The sequence below is a fragment of the Megalops cyprinoides genome, chromosome 24 (assembly GCF_013368585.1).
Source record: "Megalops cyprinoides isolate fMegCyp1 chromosome 24, fMegCyp1.pri, whole genome shotgun sequence".
NCBI lineage: Eukaryota > Metazoa > Chordata > Actinopteri > Elopiformes > Megalopidae > Megalops > Megalops cyprinoides.
In genome coordinates this window covers 16,104,538-16,120,862 of record NC_050606.1, presented here as the reverse complement: position 1 = coordinate 16,120,862, position 16,325 = coordinate 16,104,538, and positions in this window count along the sequence as shown.

Genomic DNA, 16,325 nt, shown 5'->3' with positions numbered 1-16,325 from the left:
AAAGTGTTCTCAAAGCTTAATATCAGTACACTGCCACCAATTTGAGGGCTTTAATTCTCAGAATTAACCCGCAGAGCGACAGAAATATGAAGCCATGTGCGTTGTTTGCCAAAATCATCATTTTGATTGACTTTACAGTGATACAATAAGTCGTGAAAACTGAAGATCATATTACAAACATATATACTTATGGAATAATGTCTTGTCTTCCAAAAAATATATAAACATGTAATTCTGCCATTATTATCACAAATTCATCCCTTGGATTTTTAATTCAGAATTAAAACAGAAACAGTTAAAAAAACAGCAATCAAAGCCCTTGAAGTTGTACAATACCTGTCAAAATGGTAATGTAAGGAATTTCTTAGGGAAAAAAATTGATGAATATTGAATCCAAAACTTAAGCAGTGTATTCTAAACATGTCAAATTGTTCCCTTTAAACAATTTACCATTATGCAAACATATAGAGAATATATTGTAAACCTTCATATGTATAAAATTACATAAAACATCATTAAAATGCTATAAAAAACATACATACGATGGAAAAGTGATAATGATTGATATATATCACAATGCATTCTATTTGTTTGTTATACACGAAAACATGTATCCCTCATACATACAGTGCAAAGATTGCTAGCATATTAGGCGAAAATTAGTCAACCAAAAAGTCTGGTTGTTGGAGCTACTGAAACTATTTGACATTTCATTTGTTATTTCTCACATTTACCATCAGAAAGTTCCTTCATCAGAGGAGATTTCAGATCTCAATCACATGGAATATTTGTTTTTGACATCACCTCATGGTTCTACAGTCAGCTACCTTAACACTATGTATTTAAAATGCAGACAGCAAGCAAGAAAAAAGAATGTGGAGAAGCAGACATATATTCAAAGTATCCAAGAAAGATTATATAAAAGCAATGACTTCTTGAATATAGTTTCTGGTACTGATTTCCAATGGACATTTTGATGAGCTACACACTGACTTTTTGTGTATGAGACTGTCACTGCATATTTAAATTTAATCTAGTTTCACAACACTCCTAAGACAAAAAAACAGCAAAGAAATCAAATGGTATCTCTCTATTTTTTGAATGTCTCCATCAAACCAAATATGACTGGAATTTTGCCCCAGAAAGAACTTCAGTGATATAATACGGGAGTGGAATCTACAGTTGATATGAAACAATTTCATATGACTGGATCTGTGAGATGTATTTCAGTTAAAAATAAAGTGATGGTAAGACCGATTCTGTTGCTAGCATTGAGTCTGAGGGGCGTGTGCCATTTTGTGGTTGGGAGTCAGACTGAGGATATGACCCTGGCAGCCCAAGTGCTCTGGAGGTCATCAGGAATGAAAGGTCAGGAGGAGATTGCACTGACAATGACACACAGCAGTAAATGTGAATAACCATGTTCCTTTGCTCTGGTCCTCTTTGCAAGACACCAGTAGCCAGCAGCTGGAAATTGTTTCTCTTGGAATTCCCAGAATGTTTGCATTTTGGCCATCAAACAAATATTTCAGTAATGAAACTTTAACTACAACAACAGATATCTTTCATTACTGTCAAAGCACTTAGTGGATCCATTCAAGTAGAGGCGTTGCTAGGATCTTGAAACATTGGGGGCTTAGCCCAGCCCAGAAATCTTCAGATTTTCACCCAATAATTGCACCATTTTCAAGTTATTTCAGAGTAAAATGAAAATAAGATGTGAGACACTGTGCTCTACCAAAAGGTTCTGGTCGGGTACGTAGGCTGGCTTTTAAAACATGATATCAAAATAAACAAAATGAGTGCAATCTGAGTTCTCATTCGACTGATCTGCTGCTTGAATGACACACAGAGGACCCAAAATGTAGGCCTACTTGCGTTTTTGATCAACCATATCATATTATCTGCATTTTTAAATCACCAAACACACTTTAAGACTTGACTCAATTCTACCTCATTTGAATCAATTAATCAAATCAAATCAAGAACTGCAAAGAAATTCTGCTGCATGATAGACCTGAACAGGTGGCAAGCTTCTAGTAACAGTTTGACCAACCCACAAATTGTCAATTGTGTCAAATGGTTCTGCAAACTGAATTAACTTCTGCAATCAATTTATATATGTACTGTGTGTGTGTATATTTCAATATATTTCATAAAATATGCACATAACCTAATGAAAGAGGCAAAAACTATATTTAGGGTGTTCTGATACTAATATGTGCAATGTATAGTTTTTTCCACCATCGACAGTGGTTGGCTAAGGGTAGTTAGGCAACCAGCTGTACTTTAGACAGCTGATACAGAATGGTGTACAGCACATCATTTTAAAAATGGAATGATTAATGATGATGACTTAATGCATTTCTAGCTTCTCACGATTCCGCTTAGGATGCATTACATTCAGACAATGCCATTTACTGCACTATGAATTTGGATAAAGTTTTTAAAAAGTTTATTTGTTAAATGTTTAAATGTGTAATCTCTTGAAGTGGTGCAGGACCACAGCTGGGAAGTAATCATTTGATATTTACCCACATTTACTACAGATCCCAATTCATTAAATTAACTCTCTAATTAATTGCAGCTGCCTATATGTGCCAGCTCCTCACTGCTTTTGCTTCAAGCACTACTCTCTAATGATAGTACTGGAATAAAGTGCATTTCAGAGCGTGTCTGAAATGCCTCTTTATTAGGAATGCATTCCGTAGAGTGCTCTCAGATGCTGACCGAGGTGGAGAGAAGCCCATGGCCCCGGAGATGCCAGGGAGGAGCTGTGGGCCGACCCCCTCACTTCTGGCCCCTGGACGTGGCGGAGGACCACATCTCCTCGCCGTCCCTCTCAATCACCATGGTGCCGTCGTTGCGCAGGTAGAGGCAGCGCACCCTGCAGCCGTCGGACCTGTGGGTGTCGGCGTGCCACAAAGCTTGATTGTCCCTCCCGTACGTGATGAAGCTGCAGTCGTCCTGCATGCACAGACAGTAGGCGTCACGCATGCCAACAGTGTCAGACGACCACAAATCCGCTTCCAGCCATAGACGACGAAGTTACCATCCTTCCGAGCAGTCATAACTGCTGGTTAAACATTAAAATATTTACTTGCAAACTGCAACCTTGTGACAATTGACATCCACACTACAACTACAATTACAACTGCTCTTCTGTAGATCCTACATTCCATTAAGAATAGGTTCTTAAAACCTTTATTAAGTATACATAATGCCTTTATGAGTATGCAATTACTAATTAATAAAGCATTCATATACAACTGCAGGACTTTATAGTAGTTTTTAGTGTACATCATGTTATTTAAAACAGTATGTCCATGCTTGTGAAAAACATTTGGTATGAATAGCTGTCATATATTATAATGCCAAATTCACAAATGTGTAATAGATGTCCTTAATACACATGTAGGCAGTAAGCAGGTTATTTTTGGCATAATGGAAAATTCCATTTAGGGCATCAGACCACAGTCAGACACTGGATGCTCCCGTCACATTACAGGCTTGAAAGTGAGAGACCCACCAATTTAACCTGGAGTGTAAAGATTGTGTCACAGAGAATCACAGAAAGTCCACATCACAGGCCTGGAGCACAATCTTCCACTCATGGTTGTTGGACATAAGGTAGTGTTCCGTATGGAGCTCATCATTTTTGGAATTGTAGTTCCTGCTCATGGTTATGATATGAAACGTTTGAGTTACTTCTTACTACTATCTAGAAGGAACTTTTTGTTGTTGGATCTCTTTTTTCACATTTGATGAAGTGCTTAAAAATGTTCATCCGTATATGAAATGACGTGGCACTACATGTATTTTGTGGCAATCAGTTTTTGTTCCTGTACCTCATCCCTTAGAAGTGGTTATTTTCATTAGGACAGTGTCAGACACCTAGGTTGACACGTATCATCTCAACTTGATGTAAGCATAAATACAGAGAGACAAAGTTTAATACCAAAAATAAATATAATGAGAATAATAATAAAACTGTTTATCTATTTTTGTGGGGGAGGGGGCGGGTGTATAATGCTTGTGTGGATAATACTAGTTACAAATAAGGTTCCTCCACACACACATCTGTATATACAGTACATATATTCGCTCCCAATGTATTCTGTGTTCATGCTCTGTATACATAACTTAGCATCCTTCTCCTCCGCATTGAACCTCCCTTCACCTCCTGCTACCCTCACATCTCATTGATTTTGCATCCTACATTCACAGTTCCCCCCAATGGCCAGTGGAGGCAGAGCAATGTGACTGATTCCACTGCCAAATGACTGGTTCTCTCTGCATTTTCGTCTGTTTCCTCTGGACTCCACCCCACCCTCCCCTCCTGCAGGCCTTCACACCCCCACCATTTCTGCATCTTTTCCATGGCATATTCCTCCCTTACCTCTGGCTGCATTCCGCCTGCTTTTTAATGGGCATAAGTCAAATCTCTAATTTAGAAACCAACCTTACCAAACCAAATTACAGGCCTGTTCCTCTAGTCCCACTTCTCTCAAAAATGTATTGTTTGATAGACACATACACCGTGGATTTTCAATCTTGAGGGCTGCGTGTTACTCACAACCATAAGTTGCACGTGCCATCCATATAAGCCTGAGGAGTAGCGAAACCACTTTCCTTGAAGATCTCACAGTACTGTTTCTTGGGCTGTCACTTCCTGTTTCAGCTGTGACACACATCTGTGATGCTGAGGATGGAATGTCATAGGGTGTCAGGACGGCTGAGATAAGGAAACTGTGTCCTGTGGGGAAAGGGGTTTGGTTTCGTTTTCTAACAACCTTTTTGTGGTTTCTCTATTTGTACTTCCCTGTTAGATTGCTCTGAATAATGTTGCCTTAGATTTTGTTAACAGTAACAGATAAACCGCTATAATGCCTAATGACTTTGCCAATTCTACTCCTTATTCTCTATTTTGCAGGTTCATCTTCTAATGACATTTGTGCCCAAATGTGCCATCTATAACATAATGCATTTTAGTGACAAAAATTAGGCATCTAACACATTACATTGCTCCTGCCATTATCATTGAACTGGAAATTCCAGCACTGGAACTCTTTAACTCCTGTAATTCTCAAAAAATTCCAAAAACTGTCAGAATTAAAACATTGCCACTTACACTAACATTACTATGTATCTATGTCTGGTGAGGTTGCTGTTACTCATTCTTTAGAGAAATTCTGCAGAGGTTGTCTCAGTGGAATGAGCCCTGTGTACAGTTGGCAGTTCCTTATTATAGATTTATAGAGTGGAAGAACCATGAAAAAATGCAGATGAAACTGTATGCTATTGATTGCAACCCATTCTTTAAAAAAATATCTTTTACCAAATGAACGCATACATGCAGACTCCACTCAGATACACTGAGGGAATATGCAGATATTGGTAAGCTACAGTTAATATTTAAATTGTGAGTTAATGTTTATCCTTTTGGAGAGAAGCTTTACAGAAGGGTCTATAGAGCAGAACCCACAGTCCAGCACTGAGGTCAAGATGAGCCGCCCACTGCTGATCCTGCTGCTATCCACAGGAGCCCTGCTGATCACCACTGAGGGTCAGCAGAGTTTCCAATCGCTCCCTGAAGTTTCTAAGAAGAGTGTCAACCTGGCCATTCGACATGCCAATAAAGACGCCCAGCAACATATGAATTATGTTGGCATTATGGAAAACAGAGAGGTATGGAACGGATGTAACTGTGATGAATTGGCATTGAGCTTTCTCTGTTATAGCATATTACTGAGTCCATGAAAGGTGCTATAGTTATAATTAGGGTGGGCAGGATTTCATTCTTTTTAAATTAGGTTCTTTACATGAAAAGATAGGTTGCATGTTCTGATGATTATCAGTTTACATAAGGTCACACAGGTGTCACTCATTGATTATAATGTTTAAAAGGCCCATAGCAGAAAACTTGAGGCACCAGTGTTTAGTTGGTAAAGATGGTTTCTTAAAAATGGTTGGCTATTCTTGATTGAAAATTTCAACTGTTCCAAATGATTGTTGCTAAAATGTCAGATTTACAAACCAATCATAAAACCACACTGAAAATGAGTATCTATCTGTGAAGCAAAGCACATAATACTGCAATTCCAGTCTGTTTTGTACTGACTTTGCAATGGTGTATTTGTCAGCTGGTCATTGTATGGACTTTCAAATGGACATTGAGGTACAGAGATTAAGTAAATGATTGTTTGGAAACCATTTCTAAATCAATAACCTTCCTGGCACAGTGGTTTGTTCAATGATTAATTTTTTGCTGACTGGATGCAGTGCAATGCATTATCCTTATTTAATCCACATTATAATTGTAACAAATATTATTAAAATTTTCTAGGACTCGGGCTTCCTCTACACAAAGATTCACTTGAAAGCCACTACTTGTACAAAGACTGAAGTAGATGAACATCGAGTTGAATGCCCATTTTTGCCTGGAAGGGTAAGTTATAGAATACACTGGAGCTGAATCTGTAGACCACAAGTACAAGAATAACCCTTCAGATTCTAATAGCCTCTAATTCTAAAAACCAAAGTCCACATACAGGGACACTCAGCCATATAAGTACCCAAACATGTTATGAAACACATATACAATCAAAATATTCAGAAAGCCTTTTGGTGTTATTCTATAGCAAGCATTTTTACATTTTACAATTGTTATTTTGTTATTTCAAATCAAAGTGACTACGATATGAATGTTTTTCCATAATGTTTGGAGGAAAGTATTTTGGTGAATTTTCAGAATTTTAATATTTACTCTTTTTAAGAAAGAAAGAAAAAAAAAAGATTTTTCACAACAGCAGAGCAACTGAATCAAGTAAAATAAACAGGATCAATATATAGCAGTATAGAAGACACTGAGTGGCTACGATGTCAAAGGTTCTTAGTCTAAGCTCAGGTTCATCATATACAACCAGAATATCCTAGGTGATGTCTGGGCTATGGCATTCACTGTGATTGGTAGTCCAAGGCACAGTAGGACAAAAATGGCTTCCTCCCACTGATGAAGGGTGGGCTGCTGTATGCTGCATCAGCACCCCCTAGTGACGTAAGAGGTAACCACACATTAATTGTCACCTAGACAGTCCCTTCAGGATTTGTGATGCAGTGATCACAGAAAAAAAAAAATCAGCAAAATTAGGTCTACACTATATTATGACGAACACATGATCAATATAAAAACCCACAGAAAATGATAATCAGGTGATGTTTTGATGTAGTGAATCAAGAAAGTAGTGGGCTGGGGGATTGTCACTTTCTGCAACCAGCAGGTACTCAAAACAAGCACCTCGCCAACTGAATGATGTCAGTTTCAAAAAACGTTAAGCCCCAACCCTTTGTCCATAAAGATATATGGTGCACAATACAAACTATAGCTGCAATGAAGTTTTATTATTCTAAAATCCACACAATTGTATGTATTGGAAATGTATTGGATGCACTAGAGACATCTTTTTCCTCTGTCCCTCCATTTTTGCAGAATTCAATGTTCTGCGTTGTCTGTGGCATGCGGTCTGGCTCGGATCTTCAGCAGCCCTACACTGACTGCACTATTCATCAGAAACTCCAAGCGGTACGCTCAGCTCATTGGTTTCATATAACACATTGCATCTTCTCAAGAATCACAACTCCTGTCTGCACAAAACATTCAAAGACTGTAAGGTCCTTACATGAGTTAGAAAACTGACAGATGTCAGATTTTTGCCATGAGTCCGAAACAGATGAAAAATATAAATAAATAAAGATGCGATTACTGTGGGAAACACTATTTTATTTTCATTTCAGAGAGAAAACATCTGGAAGCAGGAATGTGTGCCACGTTATTACCCAGGCATGTTTACAATCAGTGGAATGCGTGAAGCACCCATGCCAGTTCTGGGAGATATTGTGAGAATTGAGATTCAAAATGAATCTCGTGATATCACTGACATAAAGCAGATATAAGATTGGCCGAGATGGATCAATCATATTCTGACTCTATTCTTTACTATTTCAACCACAGCACACATAGTATAATCAGTATAATTGTAACTGTTCTATAATCATCCAAGACAACATGAACTCCACAGATTCAAGCATCCAGTTCATCTGTATGTGTTGTTCGCTGGATCCAGGCTTTTTCATTATGTAGATAAATAAATGCAAGATGATTCTGGAAGATCCCTTGTCTTGGCTTCATTTCATCTTTCAAGATGCTTCTTAACCTCATCACATTTTCCGAATAGGCATTTACCTTTTCATTTAACATTTTCTTTCTTTCTGACTTCACCTCAGGTTTCTACTGTTAATTTCCTTAACGTTGTGTATTCAATGCGCAAATATTTGAAATAATGAGGACAAATTGTATAAATGCACTTGGAATGGCTTCTTAAAAAGTGATTTTGGTACTGATATCCAATGGACATTTTGGAGAGATGCACACTGACTTTTTCAGTATGAGCCTGTCACTGTATATTTAAATATAACCTAGATTTACAACACTCCAATGACAAAAAACCCAATCATCCATCAAACCAAATAAGACTGGAATTTTGCCCAAAAATAGCATCAATGATATAATGCAGCAGTGGAATCTACAGTTTATATGAAACAATTTCACATGACTGGATCTGTGAGATGTATTTCAGTTAAAAATAAAGTGATGGTAAGACCGATTCTGTTGCTAGCATTGAGTCTGAGGGGCGTGTGCCATTTTGTGGTTGGGGGTCAGACTGAGGATATGACCCTGGCAGCCCAAGTGCTCTGGAGGTCATCAGGAATGAAAGGTCATGAGGAGATTGCACTGACAATGACACACAGCAGTAAATGTGAATAACCATGTTCCTTTGCTCTGGTCCTCTTTGCAAGACACCAGTAGCCAGCAGCTGGAAATCGTGTCTCTTGGAATTCCCAGAATGTTTGCATTTTGGCCATCAAACAAATATTTCAGTAATGAAACTTTAACTACAACAACAGATATCTTTCATTCGTGTCAAAGCACTTAGTGGATCCATTCAAGTAGAGGCGTTGCTAGGATCTTGAAACATTGGGGGCTTAGCCCAGCCCAGAAATCTTCAGATTTTCACCCAATAATTGCACCATTTTCAAGTTATTTCAGAGTAAAATGAAAATAAGATGTCAGACACTGTGCTCTACCAAAAGGTTCTGGTCGGGTACGTAGGCTGGCTTTTATAACATGATATCAAAATAAACAAAATGAGTGCAATCTGAGTTCTCATTCGACTGATCTGCTGCTTGAATGACACACAGAGGACCCAAAATGTAGGCCTACTTGCGTTTTTGATCAACCATATCATATTATTTTCGAGGGCATGATCGGTATGACAGATGAAGAGATCCAGGGCTATTTGTTTTATTATTCTTATTTTTGTAAAAAAAAAAAAAAAAGAGATCCTATTCATAATACATTAAGGGCTGTAGCCTCGGACGCCCAGGTCTAACGACGCCACTGCATTCAAGAAAATACAGTAGTTACAAGGTGGAGATGAGACAGCATACAGTAGTTCTGATGTAGAAGGGGCATCCAGATCTGGTCCTAGAAAGCAAACGTCTGCATTTTTAAATCACCAAACACACTTTAAGACTTGACTCAATTCTATCTCATTTGAATCAATTAATCAAATCAAATCAAGAACTGCAAAGAAATTCTGCTGCATGATAGACCTGAACAGGTGGCAAGCTTCTAGTAACAGTTTGACCAACCCACAAATTGTCAATTGTGTCAAATGGTTCTGCAAACTGAATTAACTTCTGCAATCAATTTATATATGTACTGTGTGTGTGTGTATATTTCAATGTATTTCATAAAATATGCACATATCCTCATGAAAGAGGCAAAAACTATATTTAGGGTGTTCTGATACTAATATGTGCAATGTATAGTTTTTTCCACCATCGACAGTGGTTGGCTAAGGGTAGTTAGGCAACCAGCTGTACTTTAGACAGCTGATACAGAATGGTGTACAGCACATCATTTTAAAAATGGAATGATTAATGATGATGACTTAATGCATTTCTAGCTTCTCACGATTCCGCTTAAGATGCATTACATTCAGACAATGCCATTTACTGAACTATGAATTTGGATAAAGTTTTTAAAAAGTTTATTTGTTAAATGTTTAAATGTGTAATCTCTTGAAGTGGTGCAGGACCACAGCTGGGAAGTAATCATTTGATATTTACCCACATTTACTACAGATCCCAATTCATTAAATTAACTCTCTAATTAATTGCAGCTGCCTATATGTGCCAGCTCCTCACTGCTTTTGCTTCAAGCACTACTCTCTAATGATAGTACTGGAATAAAGTGCATTTCAGAGCGTGTCTGAAATGCCTCTTTATTAGGAATGCATTCCGTAGAGTGCTCTCAGATGCTGACCGAGGTGGAGAGAAGCCCATGGCCCCGGAGATGCCAGGGAGGAGCTGTGGGCCGACCCCCTCACTTCTGGCCCCTGGACGTGGCGGAGGACCACATCTCCTCGCCGTCCCTCTCGATCACCATGGTGCCGTCGTTGCGCAGGTAGAGGCAGCGCACCCTGCAGCCGTCGGACCTGTGGGTGTCGGTGTGCCACAAAGCCTGATTGTCCCTCCCGTACATGATGAAGCTGCAGTCGTCCTGCATGCGCAGACAGTAGGCGTCACGCATGCCAACAGTGTCAGACGACCACAAATCCGCTTCCAGCCATAGACGACGAAGTTACCATCCTTCCGAGCAGTCATAACTGCTGGTTAAACATTAAAATATTTACTTGCAAACTGCAACCTTATGACAATTGACATCCACACTACAACTACAATTACAACTGCTCTTCTGTAGATCCTACATCCCATTAAGAATAGGTTCTTAAAACCTTTATTAAGTATACATAATGCCTTTATGAGCATGCAATTACTAATTAATAAAGCATTCATATACAACTGCAGGACTTTATAGTAGTTTTTAGTGTACATCATGTTATTTAAAACAGTATGTACATGCTTGTGAAAAACATTTGGTATGAATAGCTGTCATATATTATAATGCCAAATTCACAAATGTGTAATAGATGTCCTTAATACACATGTAGGCAGTAAGCAGGTTATTTTTGGCATAATGGAAAATTCCATTTAGGGCATCAGACCACAGTCAGACACTGGATGCTCCCGTCACATTACAGGCTTGAAAGTGAGAGACCCACCAATTTAACCTGGAGTGTAAAGATTGTGTCACAGAGAATCACAGAAAGTCCACATCACAGGCCTGGAGCACAATCTTCCACTCATGGTTGTTGGACATAAGGTAGTGTTCCATGTGGAGCTCATCATTTTTGGAATTGTAGTTCCTGCTCATGGTTATGATATGAAACGTTTGCGTTACTTCTTACTACTATCTAGAAGGAACTTTTTGTTGTTGGATCTCTTTTTTCACATTTGATGAAGTGCTTAAAAATGTTCATCCGTATATGAAATGACGTGGCACTACAGGTATTTTGTGGCAATCAGTTTTTGTTCCTGTACCTCATCCCTTAGAAGTGATTATTTTCATTAGGACAGTGTCAGACACCTAGGGTGAGACGTATCATCTCAACTTGCTGTAAGCATAAATACAGAGAGACAAAGTTTAATACCAAAAATAAATATAATGAGAATAATAATAAAACTGTTTATCTATTTTTGTGGGGGAGGGGGCGGGGTGTATAATGCTTGTGTGGATAATTCTAGTTACAAATAATGAAAAAATGCAGATGAAACTGTATGCTATTGATTGCAACCCATTCTTTAAAAAAATATCTTTTACCAAATGAACGCATACATGCAGACTCCACTCAGATACACTGAGGGAATATGCAGATATTGGTAAGTTACAGTTAATATTTAAATTGTGAGTTAATGTTTATCCTTTTGGAGAGAAGCTTTACAGAAGGGTCTATAGTGCAGAACCCTCAGTCCAGCACTGAGAGCAAGATGAGCCACCCGCTGCTGATCCTGCTGCTATCCACAGGAGCCCTGCTGATCACCACTGAGGGTCAGCAGAGTTTCCAGTCGCTCCCTGAAGTTTCTAAGAAGAGTGTCAACCTGGCCATTCAACATGCTAATAAAGACGCCCAGCAACATATGAATTATCGTGGCATTATGGAAAACAGAGAGGTATGGAACGGATGTAACTGAGATGAATTGGCATTGAGCTTTCTCTGTTATAGCATATTACTGAGTCCATGAAAGGTGCTATAGTTATAATTAGGGAGGGCAGGATTTCATTCTTTTTAAATTAGGTTCTTTACATGAAAAGATAGGTTGCATGTTCTGATGATTATCAGTTTACATAAGGTCACACAGGTGTCACTCATTGATTATAATGTTTAAAAGGCCCATAGCAGAAAACTTGAGGCACCAGTGTTTAGTTGGTAAAGATGGTTTCTTAAAAATGGTTGGTTATTCTTGATTGAAAATTTCAACTGTTCCAAATGATTGTTGCTAAAATGTCAGAGATACAAACCAATCATAAAACCACACTGAAAATGAGTATCTATCTGTGAAGCAAAACACAAAAGCATTTTCTGTCTCTTGTGCTCTGGTCATTAAACCATGCTCCATAATGTTTTGTACTGACTTTGCAATGGTGTATTTGTCAGCTAGTCATTGTATGGACTTTCAAATGGGTATTGAGGTACAGAGATTAAGTAAATGATTGTTTGGAAACCATTTCTAAATCAATAACCTTCCTGGCACAGTGGTTTGTTGTTCAATGATTAATTTTTTGCTGACTGGATGCAGTGCAATGCATTATCCTTATTTAATCCACATTATAATTGTAACAATTATTATTAAAATTTTCTAGGACTCGGGCTTCCTCTACACAAAGATTCACTTGAAAGCCACTACTTGTACAAAGACTGAAGTAGATGAACATCGAGTTGAATGCCCATTTTTGCCTGGAAGGGTAAGTTATAGAATACACTGGAGCTGAATCTGTAGACCACAAGTACAAGAATAACCCTTCAGATTCTAATAGCCTCTAATTCTAAAAACCAAAGTCCACATACAGGGACACTCAGCCATATAAGTACCCAAACATGTTATGAAACACATATACAATCAAAATATTCAGAAAGCCTTTTGGTGTTATTCTATAGCAAGCATTTTTACATTCTACAATTGTTATTTTGTTATTTCAAATCAAAATAACTACGATATGAATGTTTTTCCATAATGTTTGGAGGAAAGTATTTTGGTGAATTTTCAGAATTTTAATATTTACTCTTTTTAAGAAAGAAAGAAAAAAAAAGATTTTTCACAACGGCAGAGCAACTGAATCAAGGAAAATAAACAGGATCAATATATAGCAGTATAGAAGACACTGAGTGGCTACGATGTCAAAGGTTCTTAGTCTAAGCTCAGGTTCATCATATACAACCAGAATATCCTAGGTGATGTCTGGGCTATGGCATTCACTGTGATTGGTAGTCCAAGGCACAGTAGGACAAAAATGGCTTCCTCCCACTGATGAAGGGTGGGCTGCTGTATGCTGCATCAGCACCCCCTAGTGACGTAAGAGGTAACCACACATTAATTGTCACCTAGACAGTCCCTTCAGGATTTGTGATGCAGTGATCACAGAAAAAAAAAAAATCAGCAAAATTAGGTCTACACTATATTATGACGAGCACATGATCAATATAAAAACCCACAGAAAATGATAATCAGGTGATGTTTTGATGTAGTGAATCAAGAAAGTAGTGGGCTGGGGGATTGTCACTTTCTGCAACCAGCAGGTACTCAAAACAAGCACCTCGCCAACTGAATGATGTCAGTTTCAAAAAACGTTAAGCCCCAACCCTTTGTCCATAAAGATATATGGTGCACAATACAAACTATAGCTGCAATGAAGTTTTATTATTCTAAAATCCACACAATTGTATGTATTGGAAATGTATTGGATGCACTAGAGACATCTTTGTCCTCTGTCCCTCCATTTTTGCAGAATTCAATGTTCTGCGTTGTCTGTGGCATGCGGTCTGGCTCGGATCTTCAGCAGCCCTACACTGACTGCACTATTCATCAGAAACTCCAAGCGGTATGCTCAGCTCATTGGTTTCATATAACACATTGCATCTTCTCAAGAATCACAACTCCTGTCTGCACAAAACATTCAAAGACTGTAAGGTCCTTACATGAGTTAGAAAACTGACCGATTTCAGATTTTTGCCATGAGTCCGAAACAGATGAAAAATATAAATAAATAAAGATGTGATTACTGTGGGAAACACTATTTTATTTTCATTTCAGAGAGAAAACATCTGGAAGCAGGAATGTGTGCCACGTTATTACCCAGGCAGGTTTACAATCAGTGCACTGCTTGAAACACCCATGCTAGTTCTGGAAGATATTGTGAGAATTGAGATTCGAAATGAATCTCGTGATATCACTGACATAAAGCAGATATAAGATTGGCCGAGATGGATCAATCATATTCTGACTCTATTCTTTACTATTTCAACCACAGCACACGTAGTATAATCAGTATAATTGTAACTGTTCTATAATCATCCAAGACGACATGAACTCCACAGATTCAAGCATCCAGTTCATCTGTATGTGTTGTTCGCTGGATCCAGGCTTTTTCATTATGTAGATAAATAAATGCAAGATGATTCTGGAAGATCCCTTGTCTTGGCTTCATTTCATCTTTCAAGATGCTTCTTAACCTCATCACATTTTCAGAATAGGCATTTACCTTTTCATTTAACATTTTCTTTCTTTTTGACTTCACCTCAGGTTTCTACTGTTAATTTCCTTAACGTTGTGTATTCAATGTGCAAATATTTGAAATAATGAAGACAAATTGTATAAATGCACTTGGAATGGCTTCTTAAAAAGTGATTTTGGTACTGATATCCAATGGACATTTTGAAGAGATGCACACTGACTTTTCCAGTATGAGCCTGTCACTGTATATTTAAATATAACCTAGATTTACAACACTCCAATGACAAAAAACCCAATCATCCATCAAACCAAATAAGACTGGAATTTTGTCCAAAAATAGCATCAATGATATAATGCAGCAGTGGAATCTACAGTTTATATGAAACAATTTCACATGACTGGATCTGTGAGATGTATTTCAGTTAAAAATAAAGTGATGGTAAGACCGATTCTGTTGCTAGCATTGAGTCTGAGGGGCGTGTGCCATTTTGTGGTTGGGGGTCAGACTGAGGATATGACCCTGGCAGCCCAAGTGCTCTGGAGGTCATCAGGAATGAAAGGTCATGAGGAGATTGCACTGACAATGACACACAGCAGTAAATGTGAATAACCATCTTCGTTTGCTCTGGTCCTCTTTGCAAGACACCAGTAGCCAGCAGCTGGAAATCGTTTCTCCTGGAGCACCCAGAATGTTTGCATTTTGACCATCAAACAAATTTTGCCCTAATGAAACTTTAACTACAGCAGATATCTTTCATTACCGTAAAAGCAACTCTTAAATTTTTTGTTGTTGGATCTCTTTCCCACATTTGATAAAATGCTTTAAAATGGAAATGCCCAAAAGTACAAAAAATGAATACACAAAACATGTATTTTGAGTCATTCAGGATTGGTCAATCCTTTTACTTTAGAACAGTGTCTGACTCCCAGGCTGTCACAAATCATCTGAAGTTACTACAAGCCTAAATACAAACACACAAATAAATATGAATAGATATTAATTCAATTGATTAATTATCAAAAATAAATATGATTAGATTAATAATGTTAAAAAACGCTACAGCACAGTAGATACTAAAGATAAATGATATCTCCATTAAACAGAAGTACTCTCTAAATATTAATGTCTATGTGGATGGAAGGGAGGGGTTAGTGGGGTTTACAGCACTCATCACAACATTGTGCAGTGCATTTATGCTACGAGGTGTGTGTTAACATCTGTGACACATTGTGCCAGAGGTGGGAAAAACGAGATCGAAAGCTGATGCATTTCCCTTGAATAGAGGAGTACAGACTGCTTGAAGAAGTATGAATAAAGATGGTAAGACAGAGAGAAGTGTGACTGAGAGTCAGGGTCTGAATCTTCAGGTAGGGCACTCAGAGCCTGACAGTGCTTTTGTCAATCAAATTGATGAGACCATAGCAAGTGATGCTGGAGCAAAAACGTCCTGTTTAATAGCTGAAAGGAAAGGGCTGGAGAGCGTGGACTGTCTCCTGTTCATCAAACGGACTTAAATGATGTGTGAGTGGCTTTAAAATATTTGGGGTTTGATGTCATTTCAGTCCCTTCAGTTATTTCAGTGAGGAGGATTCGTTTTAGTGAATCTGGATCCACCCCAGCTGGTCTACAT